The 16,978-nt window shown below is 41.3% G+C and overlaps 1 protein-coding gene across 3 annotated transcripts in view; it reads right to left on the bottom strand.

Moving 5' to 3' along the window:
- LOC135220897 (trichohyalin-like) overlaps positions 1–16,978 on the bottom strand; it is a 256,724-nt gene that overhangs the window by 16,332 nt on the left and 223,414 nt on the right. The gene's annotated exons all lie outside the window — the stretch shown is intronic.

Genomic DNA, 16,978 nt, shown 5'->3' with positions numbered 1-16,978 from the left:
ATAAATCTTCTGGTGCCCAGTTGGAAACTAGTTAAAAACAATAAAAAACTGTAAAAGCAAGGAATCTCTGGAATCTGGCATCCGATACATAGTTGAGGTGGAAAAGAATCGAAGACCACGCTTGAACCTGGTGACACATTAGTCTTTCTTCCAACCCAGGATGAAACATAAGAGTGGCTAGAGGTGGGTAGTCTATGTTAAGGCTTCAGGTTTGTTAGCTATGAAAAATACAAATTAAATAAGTATTTATCATTTGTTCACATATGGAACAAACCTTCGGTCTTAACAGTAGGATAGACACAGTTGGAGAGAGGTATGAGAATCCTGAACCAATTGGAGGTTCAGCACACCTCATCATTCTTCTTAGAAATGAGAATTCTAAAGATGAGGACCTAAGCCTTTAAGATGTTAGATATGTGAATATCTAACACCCAGTCCACAGGGTTTAAATACCATGAAACATGTCCCGATTCATTGCATATACGGAGATAAAAAAGAACTACATATATCTGTCCAAGCAACGAACCATGGTAGCCACAAAAAACAGGTTTGTCACCACTCCTCACTCCCCTCGTTGGAGAGAGAGCTCAAACTAGTGAGAAGCAGATTTGTATGTTGTACTGAACATAAAAAGTGCTGTAACAGTACAACTGCAACGCTCACCTGCATCAAGTCAGTTCCAGTGTACAATGTGTCTATTCTTCAAATTGCCAATAAGTATAAAGAAAGATTAGGGAAAGAAAAGAGACAAGTCACCTCACTCACTCCCTACTCCACACAATCATCGTAGGCAACATACACTGTCCCACCAGGGGCACTGGATTAGTTACACTTGTTGATCAGCCACCACTGGACCCAAGGAAAAAGTGTCCAAGGATCTGTGGGCAACATCCTTCAAGTAGTATAGAGTGAAAGTGGCTTGAAGCAGTCAGGAACCAGAATTTAAAATTCTATGAACAGTAAAGTTCTTCTTAAATGCCAGGGAGGAATTATTCCTCTGATGTCATGCACTTCAACATATAATAATTGGTGACAGAACTTGACGATGAGGAGTAGGTTGCCCAATCACCTCGTGCAGTTAAACTGATTGGCAGAGGTTTTGCTAACGTGAAAGTTCTCTTGGCACTGCTGAGAGAACAGAAAAAGACCCTGGAACCACTCACCTTGGGGCCACAAGGAGCTACTGGGGTCACCCGAAGACCTTAGAACCTATTACTCTGTTCAGGACATGACGGAACAGGCAGAACAAAGGAAATGCGTAACCTCCCAGGTTGTCACAAATATGCAGAAGGGAGTCCTCCATCCAGCAAACAGATCTGGTACCATGAATAGCAGACCTCTAGCTTCCTGTTGAATCATGTAGCGAAGAGATCTAACACGGATCGTCTCCAAAGTAGACAGAATAGACACTAGAATAACCCAAGGGGCTGTCCTATGAAAATATGCTCTACACAGATATGTTCTAAATATCCTAATCTCAACTTATGCACTGTCAAAGGAATTCCACTGTAGACAGAGAAGATATCCTCACACTGCCAAAGGATTGTGCATTTCCAACAAAAGTCCTATGAAGAGATCCCCTATGATGACATAAATTCAGTAAACTTGCTGACAAAGGAACAAGATGGTGCTAGCCCCCTCTCTCCCTGAAGGGGCAATATTCCCCAAGAGAGACGGGGCAGCATTAAACATAAAACAATTGATGACAAAGCAGAAGGAATGGGCTTGAAAGCACATCTACTGCAAGTTGTTGCAACTGTCCCAGAGGAATCCTACTGAGGCTCACAGGACTTCTTAGGCTGGATAAGAATATGAAATAACAGTAGTATTGGCTTAAGTCAAAACTGGCTTGGGAAGGAAGCAACCAGAGCAAATGTCTGCTCTCCAAGGACATTGAAGAAAGACTGATGCATCACCCGGTTCAAGCATGGTCTCCGACTCACTTCAACCTTTCCACCTCAACTACATATCGGATGCCAGATGCCACAGATTCCTTGCATTTACAATTTTTTACTGTTTTTAACAAGTTTCCAACTGGCACCAGTGATCTATCCTACCATTAAGATCGAAGGTTTGTTCTACATATGAACAAATTAATTTTGCAAAATTCTGTTTGTGTCTTTCATGTCAAGGATCCCATTATCAAAAAGTATTGTTCATTGTAGGCTTTGAGGAGGATCTCGTAAACTATATTTTCATTCATGAATGTTACAATACAAATAGCAATAATAAAATATAATAAAAAAAAACATCACATGCACTGAATTTGAGTACTGCATATGTGCATTTGTCTGAATTTTTAATGATGTAGCCAAAGTTATGTACTGCATATTGATATCTACATAATGAATACCTAATGAACATTTCATCATAATCTTTGTCTGCCTGTAACTGTGTGCAAGACTAATTAACGATATGTTGCAGTAATATTTTTATCTGATGTCACATATGATCTGATTATAGAGACCGCAATCTACATGTAATTGTCATATGGACTGAAAACTTATATCCATAAAAATTCAATGTTTTTCACTGTATAAAATCCGCCAATAAATGTACATACAATATTTTCTTATTATTATTATGCCTGGATGTACTGTTGAATTTCTCACTGTATTCAATAGCTTGCAATATCATGATAAAAAAAATTTCTAATATTGATGCATTACTAATTAAAACAAGAATTATCATTAAAGTTAATGTTAAAGAAAAATTGGCTGGATCAGCAAAGCTCAGAACTTCTCAATTTACTTCCAACATCTCTAACATTCACTTGATATGGTAAATATTTTGTATTAGTATGCTCATTCTTTGTGTGATAGATATCTCATTTCATAACATTCATCATTTAAGGAAGCTATAAAAACCTATGATGAAATTATTAAATGTATATAAAATGGAGGCAATAAGCTGAGTAAGACAGTCCAAAATCTTTTATGGTATTGTTCAAAAGTTTAACATCCAGTTGTTCCTGTATTGTATTCTTGTAACACTACATTCTAAAATTTAATATATATTTTTGTTGAAATAAACTAACAAAAAACATTTTTGTTTTAAATAACCGCTTTGGAAATGTTACAATGTTAGGATGCCCTAACCTACACAGCAGTACCTCGTTTGACGAACGTTTCGTATGTCGAACTTTCTGTTTTTTGAACGAAATTTTCAAGAAAATTTTGTATCGTTTGTCGAACAAATGCTCGTACTTTGAACTAACTGATTATCTAGTTTATACTTGTATTCGACAGCCTACTGGGTCTTACAAGTCAAACTGTATTAAACAAAAAAAATTTCATTTACAATATAAAGTTTAATGATAACCATATTCGACAAAATATATAAAAGTATAAAGCATTTAATATAAAATTTACTTTCAATATAACACATAGTATAAAAAAATTTATAAAATCGTACGTAACCGCGGTGACGTCACGCCCAGCTGACTTGAGACTGAACGAGGGAGCTTGATATGTTGAGGAGAGAAGGAGAAAGAGGTAAAATATTACTGTATGTATGTAAAAACAATAAAAATTCACATCAAAAAGGGAGTATTCCAATAAATTTAAAGTAATGATAAAATATGAAAACAATCAAATGCAATACAGGAAAATGAGAGAACAAAGCTTTTCATACTAAAATTTAGCATAAACGAATAACAAAATCATTCATCATTGCGGTGATACACAGCTAACTTGAGGTAGAGAGCGTTTTTATTTTTGAGGAATAATGAGTGAATTATTTTAAGTTATCATGTGTCGTAGTATTGTTGAGGAGAGAAGTGACAGTAAAATCTTTACTATAACATCTACGTAAAAGCAGTACTAATTCACATAAAAATAAAATATTTCACAATAAATTTAACATAATGATAAAACATGAAAACAATCAAATGCAGAGAGAGAGAGAGAGAGGAGAGAGAGAGAGAGAGAGAGAGAGAGAGAGAGAGAGAAGGGCTCTGCTTTCCACTGACTTTTCAGCTGTGCAGGGATGATTATTTGCCAGTTCTTTCACTTACACTTGATCTGCCCAAATCACTTTTATTTTTGTTATGGTAAAATATCTACCTAACGGCAATTGCTTTTTACGATTTTTTAATACTGTAATAGTAACTAAGCTCTGTAACAAACAAACTGGCGGCACTTTCAGCTTCTGCATGCATTCGATTGTTTGTTTAAACGGCTTCCTTGTGAAAAGTTATTTTATCTCTTTCCTTTTCTTGCATTCTTGACTTATTACTCATTTGTTTGCAAAATCTCATGTTTGTTTTAAAAGTCTGCCATTTGCCAACAGTAAGTTGACGTATTGTGGCATTATTAATCTCTTTCATGCACTTAAGATACAAGTGTAAACACGCTGATTACACACACACTCTCTCTCTCTCTCTCTCTCTCTCTCTCTCTCTCTCTCTCTCTCTCTCTCTCTCTCACACTATTGATTCCTTTGATTATCCTTGTACCTAATATGTGAATAAAATTAATTTTGCTATCAACCTTTGCATACTGCAACCAATTCAGTTTCCTCAAAAGGGTTCCCGTCTCGCCTCCCTCCATCCCCCAGCCAGCCAGGCGCCATTTTCACCATATCGTTCATAAATCATACAAAGAAAAAATAAAATTAAAAAATTTTACTTCCTATAACTTACTGTTTCATTACTTTACACTCTTAATTTAACTTTTGAACACATTAATAATAGAAAAAATGTGAAAAGGGGGACTTTTTGGGTTGGCTGGAATGAATTATCCTGTTTCCTTTTATTTCTTATTGGGATAATTGTTTCATGTTTTGAACAAATCGTACTTCAAACAGTCTTCTGGAATGGATTTAGTTTAAAGATAGATTTTTTGGGTTTTCTTATTTAAGGACTGTTATGGAACAAATATCTATCAAATGAGTGGTGGGCATTTTGATATGAAGTCCAGGTGAATGAGAATAAGGTACAGAGTGGAGAATGATGGGTCAGTTACCCGCGAAACAACGCTGTCACCTTCCAAGATCATAGAGGCAAATAACCGTTGGATTCGTTTCACCATCCACTGTCTAGTGTGCCTGCTGAATTATTCCACTGAGTAACCAATTTGATTTTTATTTTTCCAGACTCAGATGTACTGATAGGGGTAATGAAATCTGATAAGTTGAAGTCTCTAAATTGAGGTGCCAGTGTACAAACAAAAACTAATTTAAATCAATCACACAACCAAAACCAGCATACTGAACAAATTAAATTGCACAATAATTCTGTACGGATTACTTCACTACCCCCTAAAATAAAAATGAAATTTCCATAATAAAATTAAGTTTTACATATACTACTTACCAAGTAATTACATAGCTAAGAGCTTCTAACCTACGGCAGCCTAAAATTCAAAATTCACAGTAGCGTTAGAATTTGTCCAAGTGTAGTTAACATGCCCAACCCACTTCCGGGACTGAGAAAGGGAACAACCTAGCAGAGCTCCAATTCGTCTGTGACCTTATGTCATCTATACATATAAAACTTACCAAGTAATTACATACCTGATTCCCCAATGACATGATTTGGGATCCATGGACAAATTCCATCTCAAAGCATTATATTGGATAATGAATTTGACATAGAACAGTTGCCAACATATAAAACTAAAATACTTGTTGTTTCTTTAGCTGGCAAAGGACCACTGCAGATAGGTACTGCCTAAAGTCGTTGCTCCACTTGACCTGTAGCGAGCGTGGCTGTATAGCCAAGAGTCGCCCCTACATAAGTAGGAACTTCGCAGTAAGGGAAGTACACCCGTGACTCACAAAGCTACTAAAAGATGTCCTTGCCCTGGGAGCAGACCAGAATAGGACCACAATGCTGTTAACTACACCATAAAAACATGATAAAGGCACACCCAAACAACTAAAAATTGGTGGCCATTCTAGCCCAAATGTGCCCCCAAGCTTCCCAAAAAACACAATACATACATACAGTGGACGGCCCCTTATTCACGCGTAATACATACCAGAGCCCAACAGCCCCATTTGCTAGAATTTGTGAATATGTACTTAGAACCCCTATAAAAACACTTAAAACTGCCTATTTTGTTTGTTCACCCATGAAAAACCCTAAAAATGCTTATATGTTGTTTTTTTTTTTTTTAAATAGTTTTACCACAAAAAGTGCATTTAATCATGAAACTGATATGAAAATACAGTAATTTGCGAATATTTCTCATAAAAAAATACTGCAAATATGCAAATTTCCAGCTAATAATGGGTATATATGGTCCATAGAGAAATCTGGATATTAGAGTAAGCGAATCTCAAGAACATAAATAATGGGAATTCACCGTACCTAACTTCAAGGCAAAAGAAAACAGAGGGAAAAAGGATCCCCTATCCTTCCTCTCCCAACACCATGCCAGCCACAGATAGTTCCTCAAGTACATATTACTATTTTCGAAGGTAGTCTCCACGTCCTTATAGTAGTGCAAACCGAAGATAGATTTGCACCTCCAGAAAGTTGCTTGCAAAATATTGGAGAACACATTGTGCCTGAAGGCAAGAGATGTTGCAACAGCCCTCACCTCGTGACCTAACTTTAAAAGACTACAACTTATCTTCTTGAATCTGGGAATGAGATTCCATGATCAGAATCCTCAGAGAGAAGGACAGGGCATATTTGGAGAGGACATGATGGGTTTTTAACCAAGCGCCAGAGGAAATCTTAGGAACCCCTAATCTTTTCCATCCTTTGCAGGTAATATCTCAAGGCTCTAACCAGACATAGAAGCCTCTCCTCTTCCTCCAGCCTGAGAATATCCATCAAAATCCTGATTAAGAATGAGTGAGGCTAAGGGTTAGAAGGGTCCTCATTCTTAACCAGGCAGCCTAGCGAGAAGGAGCAAACTGTTTCCTTGTGAAAATCTGATACTTTAGTCTATGGCTTGGATCTTGCTAATATGCTTAGCTGTTGCCAAAGTTACATGAAAGATAGTCTTCTTAGTTATGTTTGTCAACAATGCAGCAAGAGGTTCATAGGATGGACCCAAAAGCCATTTTAAAACCAAGTCCAGATTCTACGAAATAGCATTAGATCTAGCTAGTTTCAAAGATAAAAAATTTAATGAGGTCACATAAATCTTCATCTGAGGACAGATATAGGCATGGATCTATACCCTTTATTAGTTGAAGTAGACAGTTCTTGGAGGATCTTAGGTATAGCAAGAAATCAGATATTTGGGTTATAGTTGTCTCAAAGACAAGACATGTCGGCTGCACCATCTTCTGAAATTCTACCACTTTGATTGATATAGCCTGTAAGAAGGTCATCTACATTTCATGATAACATACGCAGCTCGCCTCGAAAATCCCTTCGCTCTGACGTGGCACTCAACAGTATGTGACCTGTCAGATCCTGAGCAGACCACTGTAAATGAAATCTCAGGAAGTGGTGCTCTCTGAGCAGAGACCGTTTTTGTGGCACGAGTCTCTGAAAGTCCACTAACAGTTGAATCAGGTCTGGGAACCATTCCTTTTCTGGCCAAAAGAGAGCAATCAGAGTTGTCCTGAGGGTCTGATGAGAAGATTGTTTGTTTATCACCTCCCTAGTCATACTGAAGGGAGGAAAGGCATTCACATCTAGACCAGTCCAGTCCTGTAACACAACATCTGTCCTCAAAGTAAGAGGCTCCGGGATCGGAGCACAGAATCTGGGCAGTTTGCACATTCCTCAAGGTTGCGAAAAGGTCTATGGAGGGTCTGCCCCACAACCTCCACAGGTCCTCAAAAACTAAGGGATCTACAGTCAGGAGGAGGAGGAGGAGGAGGAGAGGGGTAGTCATGGGATGTTGGTATTTCACAATACTATGACTTTGGCGAAGGTCATTTATCATTCCCGAAAAAAAGAGGGTTTTCAGTCCTTTCCTGTTCAATTACATCAGCATATATCAGTAACTCGCTACAAAGTGAGGCTGATCAAAGAGGGATGCATGGTATCCATAATTCCATCTTTGCAAGATGGGATCCAGGTTTAACCAATCAACGCCAAGTGTACAGCCAATGAGCACCAAGGAAAATGAATGCTGCTCCTGGATTGGCTGCTTTGCAGATGCCAGCCAATAGCGTGTCAAGTATCATTTCGTCTGAGTACTGCTCTAAGAGAGTATCACAGCATCAAAAAAGTTACTTATCTACAGAAAGTTGGCTTGGGTGAAGCACCTTTTAATCCTAACTGGACAGGTAATTGTATCGATATGCAGCTCCTCATGCAGGATAAAATTTGAGGTAGGCCAATTTATGAAATAAAACACATAAATGGAAAGAGAAAGATATGCAAATGTACAAAGTGAAAGAGATAAAATTCTAAAAAATTTTCCCTACCTTCCACGAGAAGTTGAAAATAACTATTGACAACTGCTTGTGGGGCCTCTTTTACAAGACAATCGTAAATTCTGCCACCTAAAATTATAATTACTGCTCACACAATATCAAAACAGAAAAGAAATAAAATCAGTAACAATTTCTTAACATCTTCGTTAAAATATATTTACGTAAATCTACCGAGAACGAAGATTCAGTAACTTTTTTTATTTTATATGTTTTTTTTCTAATATTCCTTAGCCCTTTTCTTTGTAAAATTACATTTACAACCAACATACTATCATAAAAGACAAAAACAAAAACCAACAGCATTCCCTTGGTATATTTACGAGCAAACTTACAAAAAGATGTCATGTGAGACAGAGACGTAATACATTCCCCATGAAGTTATAAGCAGATCTGAAGTCCTGAGCACCCAATTCGTGGTTTTAGCCAGTGTAAAAGTTGCCATTAGTGAATTTATGGGCTATAGAAGTACTGGCACCTCTTTCCCGCCCGGTTCTTTCCAAATCAATGGCGCTTAATATTGTTTATCTACAGGATCAATCCGTCCACCACCAAAACCTGTTATTACTACTCTCAAGGATCAATCCATCCATCAAGGGTTAAGAAAAACAAATATATGTTTTTAAATTTTGCGTGTTTACATTAACATATTACAGAACTGTAATATTTGAAAATTAATAAATATTTTTTCATAAAAAAAAAGGGATTTTGACGTAAGGAAAAATCTATTTCTGGGCGATTGGCTCGTGTCGCCAGCGAAATATCCTTTAATCTATTATTTCTAGGGTAAATGTACTAACACATACCAGAGAATAAATAAATAAAGAAAAAGGTCAGTACAACTGACTCGCTCACCCTCCAAGAGGGTGTCGGTATGAACACTATGGCGAGTGAGACCACTACCACGAGCCGATTGCCAATAGAAATCTCCCACTACAAAATCCCCACAAGAGGAGAGCCGACCCACAGAGTGGGCAGCAACTACTACTACTCCATCCCATGCTGCCGACTGCTGCGCCTCTGGTGGCCATCCTTTTCAGTTAGCGCACACTGTATACACGTGCCCTTTTTTACTCTGTGTTATTTGTGCCCTTAATTTTGGATTTATTTATCATGGAGCGTGCAGCCATCGCAGCAGCTAAGTTAAGTACTCAATGTTTATTGCTATTTGGTTTTTTCCGTCCCTGAGCCCGTATTTGCCGTTTTTTAGGTATAAATACGAACTCTAGGTCGGAAGCATGGCAGCATGGTTCTGCCTCGTGGCGGGTTCGTTCTTGGTCTCCCATACCCAGAACATTCCCTTACTTTAGTACGCTCTATTTTTAATCATCCTATTTGTTTTAGGGTACAGTCTACACGGTTTATGTCATGCATGCATGTCTTTTTACCTTATGTAGGCTCCTTCTATCCAGACCCTAGCCACGGCTCTTAGTATCGGCCCCGGCTAGCTTTGAGTGGTAGACTTTCCTTCGGGTTAGTCGTACACTCCTGGATTTTTTCTCCTACTATTTTGTTTTCTTTCTTTCAATGATTTATTTATTTTATATTATATTATGTTTATGTTAGTGTAGGCGTCTGGCTTCACTTAGCCTAGGTTATGGCCCATAGGGCCCATATGCTACCGCTCTTCAGTTCGGTTGCTTCCCGATAGCATCTCTCTGATCAGCCGGTTGTGTTTTCTAGGCCTTATTGTTTCATTGTTTTGTTGTTACCGCCCCGTGGTCACTACGTGATCACGGAGCAGCCAGACGCCTGTCCAGTCATCTTCCCCCCTCCCGCTCTTCCATAGAGTCGGGGGGAGGGTTGGTCTGCCCACGCTCGCTCCGCATACCCGAGCCTGCCTCCCTCTCCCCCCAGGCGGAGGGAGTAGAGGGACGGGACAGACCCAGACTGGACTCGACCTCTCCAGCTTCTCGGTCCGGCCGGATGGTAAGGGTGGGGGACTGGCCTTTCCCCCCTCCGTCGCTACTCCGTCGCTCCGTTGCTAGCGCGAGTCTGTGTGCCCTCTCGCCCTTTCCCACCTTACTGGGGCTCCTTTGCTACCGGAGCCCCGGCATCCAGCGGAAAGGTGCTAGTCCACCCCGCAGGGTGGACCGAGGCATACAGTTGGTCTCTACTAACCCCTCCGTCGCGCTGAGTCGCGACACGCTCCGCCACGCACTGGACTTAGTCCGGTACGTTCGAATTTTATAGGTTTAAGAATCTGTTATGTTAAACTAGTAAGTTTATCTTAAGCTACCTTAAACCATCCCCCCTCCCTTATCTGCCTCACCGGATCTCTCCGGGGTTATAGCCTATTCAGGCGTTAAGGGAGGGGTTATGCCCAAAATTTTTCCGAGCTCCGGCATGCAACGGAGTTCTTCTGTCCTTTAGCCTGTAAGTGATAGCCTTTAAGATACTCATGTGTCTTTTCACTTACAGACCCCCCAAACCCCAACTGTGAGCATCCGGGATGCGCCGCCACACTTCAAGATCCCTGTGGACATGAAGTTTGCCGGTCCCATGCTCCATGCGCGACTCCGCACGGGGACCTCCAGGTCTGGTATCACGAGACATGCACCATCTGTTATGATCTGGTGAGCCAGCTTTTAGACGGGGTAAGTATTCCAACTCCGTTAGCCAGTCCCCAATTTGTTATAGTTCTTAAGTTTTCTAAATTCAATCTTTCTTAAACTTAAGATAAAAATACAAGGGGTTTTTGCATCCCCTATAATTTTAAGTTAAGCTTTTAATTTAGTTTTAGTTTTAAGTTTAATCTTAAAATCTAATAAATACCCTCTCTTCCAGGCTCCGGCTGTGAAGGATACCGCACTGGCAACCCTGCGGGCCTGGGTCGGCGGTTTTGGGAAGAACGCCGCCAAGGGTATGCCCTACATTCTTGAGAAGAGGTTGGCGGTACTGATCTTCCCCGGAGGCAAAATGTATTTAGTCACGATACTACACTTATTACGTATGCATGAAAATATTACGTACTGCAGATGAAAACATACGTACCCTGCTTTTCCCGTTGTCTTATGTATTTCAGATATGCTCTGCATATCTATATCATCCTAAAACATTTCATGTGCGTTGTTATATATTTTCCCCATTTTGCCACTCATAATAAATCTTGTAAATAAACCATCGCAAGTTATGTCTTTCTCTCTATCTCTTTTATCTGTGGACCCAAAGCCAAGAATTAATCAAGAAGCCGGTGGGGGGCATACAAAGCTAATAAAAGAGGTCACTGATAGAAACTCACTCTCAGACACGCTGAGACGCTCCTCCGACATGCTGAGACGCTCCTCAGACACGCCCAACTCCCAGTGAGAGCTGCCCCCTTGTCCCCCTGCTCTTGAGTTTCACATGGCTGCATCTAGACATTCTGGACCATACTAGATGGCATTGGAGTGAAGTTCCCTTCCTTCTTCGGCACCCTTTAAGAAGCAGAAACCAGCAACCAAAGATGGTAAAGTACGGGCAGTCACTTTTGGCCCTTTTTCTAAAGTTTTTTCCCATCTTTGTGCTTGTGAGAATGTTCATAGCTACCCCTTGTTATCCCCCCACAGCCATGCTTTCCTGTTCTATAAAACTAATCTCATTTAAGCACTGCGGTTCCCTTGAATGAGATTTACTAGTGGTCATTGCTTGAATAACCTCCCAGTATTAGCAGTAGCTAAGAGAATTTACTAAGGGTGACAACATAAGTTGGTGTCTGTGTTTCACACCCTCCCATTCATACAATAACTTTCTGTGAAGTAATTCAGTCATTTCTTGCCCTTTCAGGAAATTCTGAGGATGCAAGATTTATATTGAGCAAGTCTGAAGATTTTGGCGGCATCACCGCACTTGATCAGTTATTTGTGTGTCGCATGTGTTTATAATAGAGACACACTTACCTTGTTTCAGGTATCCTATTGCCTTCATCCCTGCTGAGATCCAAGTCCCCAACATGTGTCAGTAACCTGGCCACATAATTTCAGTGCTACAAGCAGCTGTTTCCTCAGTAATAAGTTGGACCTTGAAAGTCCTAGTACATCGAGTAACTTGCAAATATGCCCCCTTTAAATTTGATCCTTAGAGTTTTCCTTACATTTTTCCCTTGAAATCTTAATCTCGGCCCTAAGCCATAAATTTTGTTCATAAACTAAACCTCATATGACCTTCCTTTTGATTTAGTCAGATGTGTTTTAGTCATTGTCTAAGCAAGAAGAGGCTAGACTTATGAAAGCATACATATAATATTTAAAAATCATCTCAAAACAAAACATTTCATAAAACATACAGTATGTGCAGAATATCAATGTACGTATACATATGCACAATTTATACCCAATTGACCCAATACAGTTCAATGTTCTCTCATCTGTGCGCGTTTTGCGAGAATGGTATGCTACAGACTAAGAACATTCTTTAAAATCCTCCACTAAAATGTCCTCTACACATTCTGCTTCTCCTAAGGCTTCTGGCAAAGAGCCTAGGTGTCAGAGGCCTTTAGAGTTAATGGCAAATGAAGAGAAAGTAGACATGATTGTTATGTTAAGAGGGCAAAAGTCATGGAGAAGTAACAGCCCATTATGGCATGACTAAAAACACAGTGGCCTGCATCAAGAACGAGTATGAACAGGGTAAAATATTTGGGGAGGTCATTTTTGGGGAACTCGCTGCCTTCTTTACTATCCCAGCAATGGACCAGGATTTTGAACAATTTCATGGTCTGTACAAATTGACCAGGAAAGTTGGGCAGATACAGGCAATAAAGGCAGGGATAAGAATGAAGAAAGGGCCACAAAACTTGGGTCTGCTATGGGACCAGATTGCCATTAACCGAGTCCGCTGTTAACCCGGGACTGCCTGTACTTCAAAATGATCCATCCTCCTGGAACCCCTGACAAAGTGTCTCATGAAGAAGGTGAAGAGGCACCCTCAGAGGAAATGTAACTCTTCTATTTTGGACATCATTGTCATTCATCGGACTGTATAACTAATTCATCATCTATAATCAACAGTCATCACCAATGAATACCCGTGTTATTAAATATTATTATTACTATAATACTTAATCTCGGGGGCGAGTCCTCTTTATATCATGGTCATGCGGGCACTCATGGATGCTCCTGCAGGACCCGGGAGATATTCGACTTTTCATTGGCTGGTGGCCAGGCGTCAGAAACACTCAAGGTGCGTTGACCTTCTCAGGTGTGTGGCGTCAGCTGGAGCCAGGTTTTCATTGGCTGCGACCGTGGTGACGTCTCTCCTGGTATTTCTGCCATCCTCTTCGATATTGGTCTCGTCCTGGGCGTTGGTGTTATCCTCTTGAGGGGGCGGCTGGGCCTTCCTTACACAGGTGGGCAGCAGGAAGGGTTCTTGTGTCGTATTTAGGAGGGGTTTTTGTTCTAAAATGAATAACGCCTCAAGGAGGCGTAGGCGACGCTGATCAAGTGACTCTTCTGATAATCTTGGTGTTTTTTACAATATCCTCTCACGCAACGTGCTGTTGGTGGGCGGTGAGGGCGTGGTGTATGATGGCACCACTCTGGGCATGACGGGAGATCCTCTTAGACAGTCGTAACGTTGTCATTCCGATATAGATTCCAGGACATCCTTGGATAGGGCATGTGTACCGGTAGACGACAATATCCTCTTGCGCAACGTGCTGTTGGTGGGCGGTGAGGGCGTGGTGTATGATGGCACCACTCTGGGCATGACGGGAGATCCTCTTAGACAGTCGTAACGTTGTCATTCCGATATAGATTCCAGGACATCCTTGGATAGGGCATGTGTACCGGTAGACGACATTATTCTGCTTCAGGGGGTCTCCTGCAGGCGGGGCAGGGTTAGTCCTCATAACTAGGTCTCTTGTCCTTCAGTTCTTGTAATAGATTATAAGAGAGAGCCTCTTCCCTTTTCCACGGATATATGCATATTCTACAAGTCCCTCATGCACCAAGGATACAAAGAAATATATCAAGAAGATTGTAAAAGAGAACGTCACCCCTGTGGAGGAAGGGAAGAGGCTCTCTCTTATAATCTATTACAAGAACCGAAGGACAAGAGACCTGGTTATGAGGAATAACCCCGCCTGCAGGAGGCCCCCTGAAGCAGAATAATGTCATCTACTGATACACATGCCCTATCCAAGGATGTCCTGGAATCTATATCGGAATGACGACATTATGACTGTCTAAGAGGATCTCCTGTCACGCCCAGAGCGGTGCCATAAGACACCACGCCCTCACCGCCCACCAACAGCACTTCGCGCCACCTATGTAAGAAAGGCCCAGCCCCCACCCTCCTCCAGAGGATAACACCAGCGCCCAGGACGAGACCAATATTGAAGAGGATGGCAGATATACCAGGAGTGACATCACCACGGTCGCAGCCAATGAAAACCCGGCTCCAGGTGATGCCACACACCTGAGAAGGTCAACGCGCCTCGAGTGTTTCCGATGCCAATGAAAAGTCTAATATCCCCCGGGTCATGCAGGAACATCTGTGAGCACCCGCATGGCCATGATATAATGAGAAGGACTCGCCACCAAGATTCAGTCCTCCGGCAACCATTGCTATAATATTTAAAGTTACATATTACATATACAGAAAAATTAGCGAATAGGTGAGTGTGCAAATCTTGAGGCAAATATGGGGGGCTGAATGTATTCTCTGTCAGGTAAAGAGTTTTTGATAGGTCCTCCACGCACTTGTCCTTCGACTTGGATCTGAGAAGCCAGTCATTTAAGTAAAATGAGATGTTTATTCCCATAAGGTGAAGCCATCTGCCAAGAGGAGCAAGGATACAAGTTATAAACCTATGAAGCTATCATCAGACCAAAACATAGGGCTCAAAACTGAAGTACTTTCCCTTAAAAACAAGTCAGAGAAACTTCCTGGAATCTGGATGAACAGGAATGTAGAAATATGCATCCTGAAATATCCCTCTGATGGATGGCTGAGACATGACCAACTGAATTGTCTCCATGTGATATTCATCTTGAGAATGAACCGATTCAGGGGACTGACATCCAGGACATGCCTACAGCCCCCCAATGACTTGAGGACTACAGAGTCTGTTGTAAAATCCCTATGAATCTCAATCTTCCACCATACTTCCACTTCTCCTTGTCAAGTAGGCCCTGCAATACTGTACTATCGGCGATCTGCCTAAAGGAGGGCTTTCCTTACAGGGAAAGGACTGGGGTTAGAGAGGTGGAAAAGACTTCCCATGACAGACAGAGATTCTCTGGGTCGTTTTGCTGATTGTGCCAGGAGGTCATTGCTAGACTTCTGCACCAGCAATAAAATTTCTTACACTAGATTTTGTGGAAAAACTTGTGACTTATCCAACAGAGAAAACCCTTTTATTGGTGGATGAGCACCATAATTCTCTTTTCTTGAGAATACACAATGAAAATAAGAGGTGAGTTCTGCAGAAACATCCCATATTGCAACCACAGGGCAGTCTTCTATTTTTTTAGCTACCAACCTAATAGTCCAATCTAAGATGCTAGATATTTCTAAAATCTTGAGCAAATTCCTAGTCAGATGGTCCATTTCAAGGCAGCTTGGTGTGTAGCATCAACCAGTCCAGAGATCCCCTTGGGAGGAGGCAAAGATTCCCAGAGAAGGAGCTTCTCCAGTGGCGTAAAAGCAATTACTTCTCTTAACTAACTTGTACAGGGGAAAGGCGACCATTGTCTTGCCCTGTTCCCTTTTAGAGGCCAACCAGGTGTCCACATTCTGTAAAAACTTGTTCACTGAAGAAGAGAGAACTAACTTAGGCAGAGCCAAACTCTCGGAGGGAAGTTCCTCATAAGGAAAGTTGAAGTTGGGGATATTGGTGCCGCAGGCAAGAAGTCTGGAAAGTTGTTGAGATATCTCAAAAAAGCTGAGCAGGCCGACAAAATCGAGGCATCCTGTCCTACATCCTCTTCATCCAACAATGTAGGCAACAAAGTCGAATCCTTCGACTTGGTAAGCATCGGATTTTCTTCAAAAAACACATGGGACCTTCCAACTGTCGCTTAAAGAGGGGCAAGCAAAAGGTCCTGAGTCTAGGTATGCAACAGTGTACGAGTCAAAACAGGCACCGGGTCAGCAGGCAGTGTTGCCAGGTACTCTGGTGTTGGCCCCAAGCATTCAGTCGAACGATAACGATGCAGCACATCAGGCGAAAGTTGCCCAGGAGTTATAGGCAAGTCTGAAATGGGACATCATTTTGCAGACAAAGATGAAGAGCTCCTGAGGGTTTATCCTGCGCTGAGGAGCCAAAAAAGGATGGTCAAGACAAGAGATAGACTCCGGGATATCCCAAGTAGGGCAAGGGGGAGGAGACGAAGATGCAGGTGACAGCATCGCATAACTGCATGGAGGTTGGGAACTGAAACTGGTCTTTTTGGACTTCTAGGAAGGCGGAGAAGGACCTGTCCGCATCCGCGGAATGCCTCTTGAGAGGTCACAAAGAAAGTTGATAGCACTCTTGATTCCTTGATTCAAATCTTTGGATTCAGACAACAAACAATGAGCACTGAAAGAGAAGCCTTTGCAGTGGCGCTCTGTTGAAACCTGAGGTCGATCAACAGGCTCAAACAAGGAGGCAACTGCCTGTAAGCAAGCCCCACTGGACTCCCTTGAACTCCAGTATGTCTTCTCCCAC

Source organism: Macrobrachium nipponense, chromosome 2, assembly GCF_015104395.2.
Source record: "Macrobrachium nipponense isolate FS-2020 chromosome 2, ASM1510439v2, whole genome shotgun sequence".
NCBI lineage: Eukaryota > Metazoa > Arthropoda > Malacostraca > Decapoda > Palaemonidae > Macrobrachium > Macrobrachium nipponense.
Note: the sequence above shows the minus strand (reverse complement) of the source record. Positions and strands in the feature narration are given on the sequence as shown.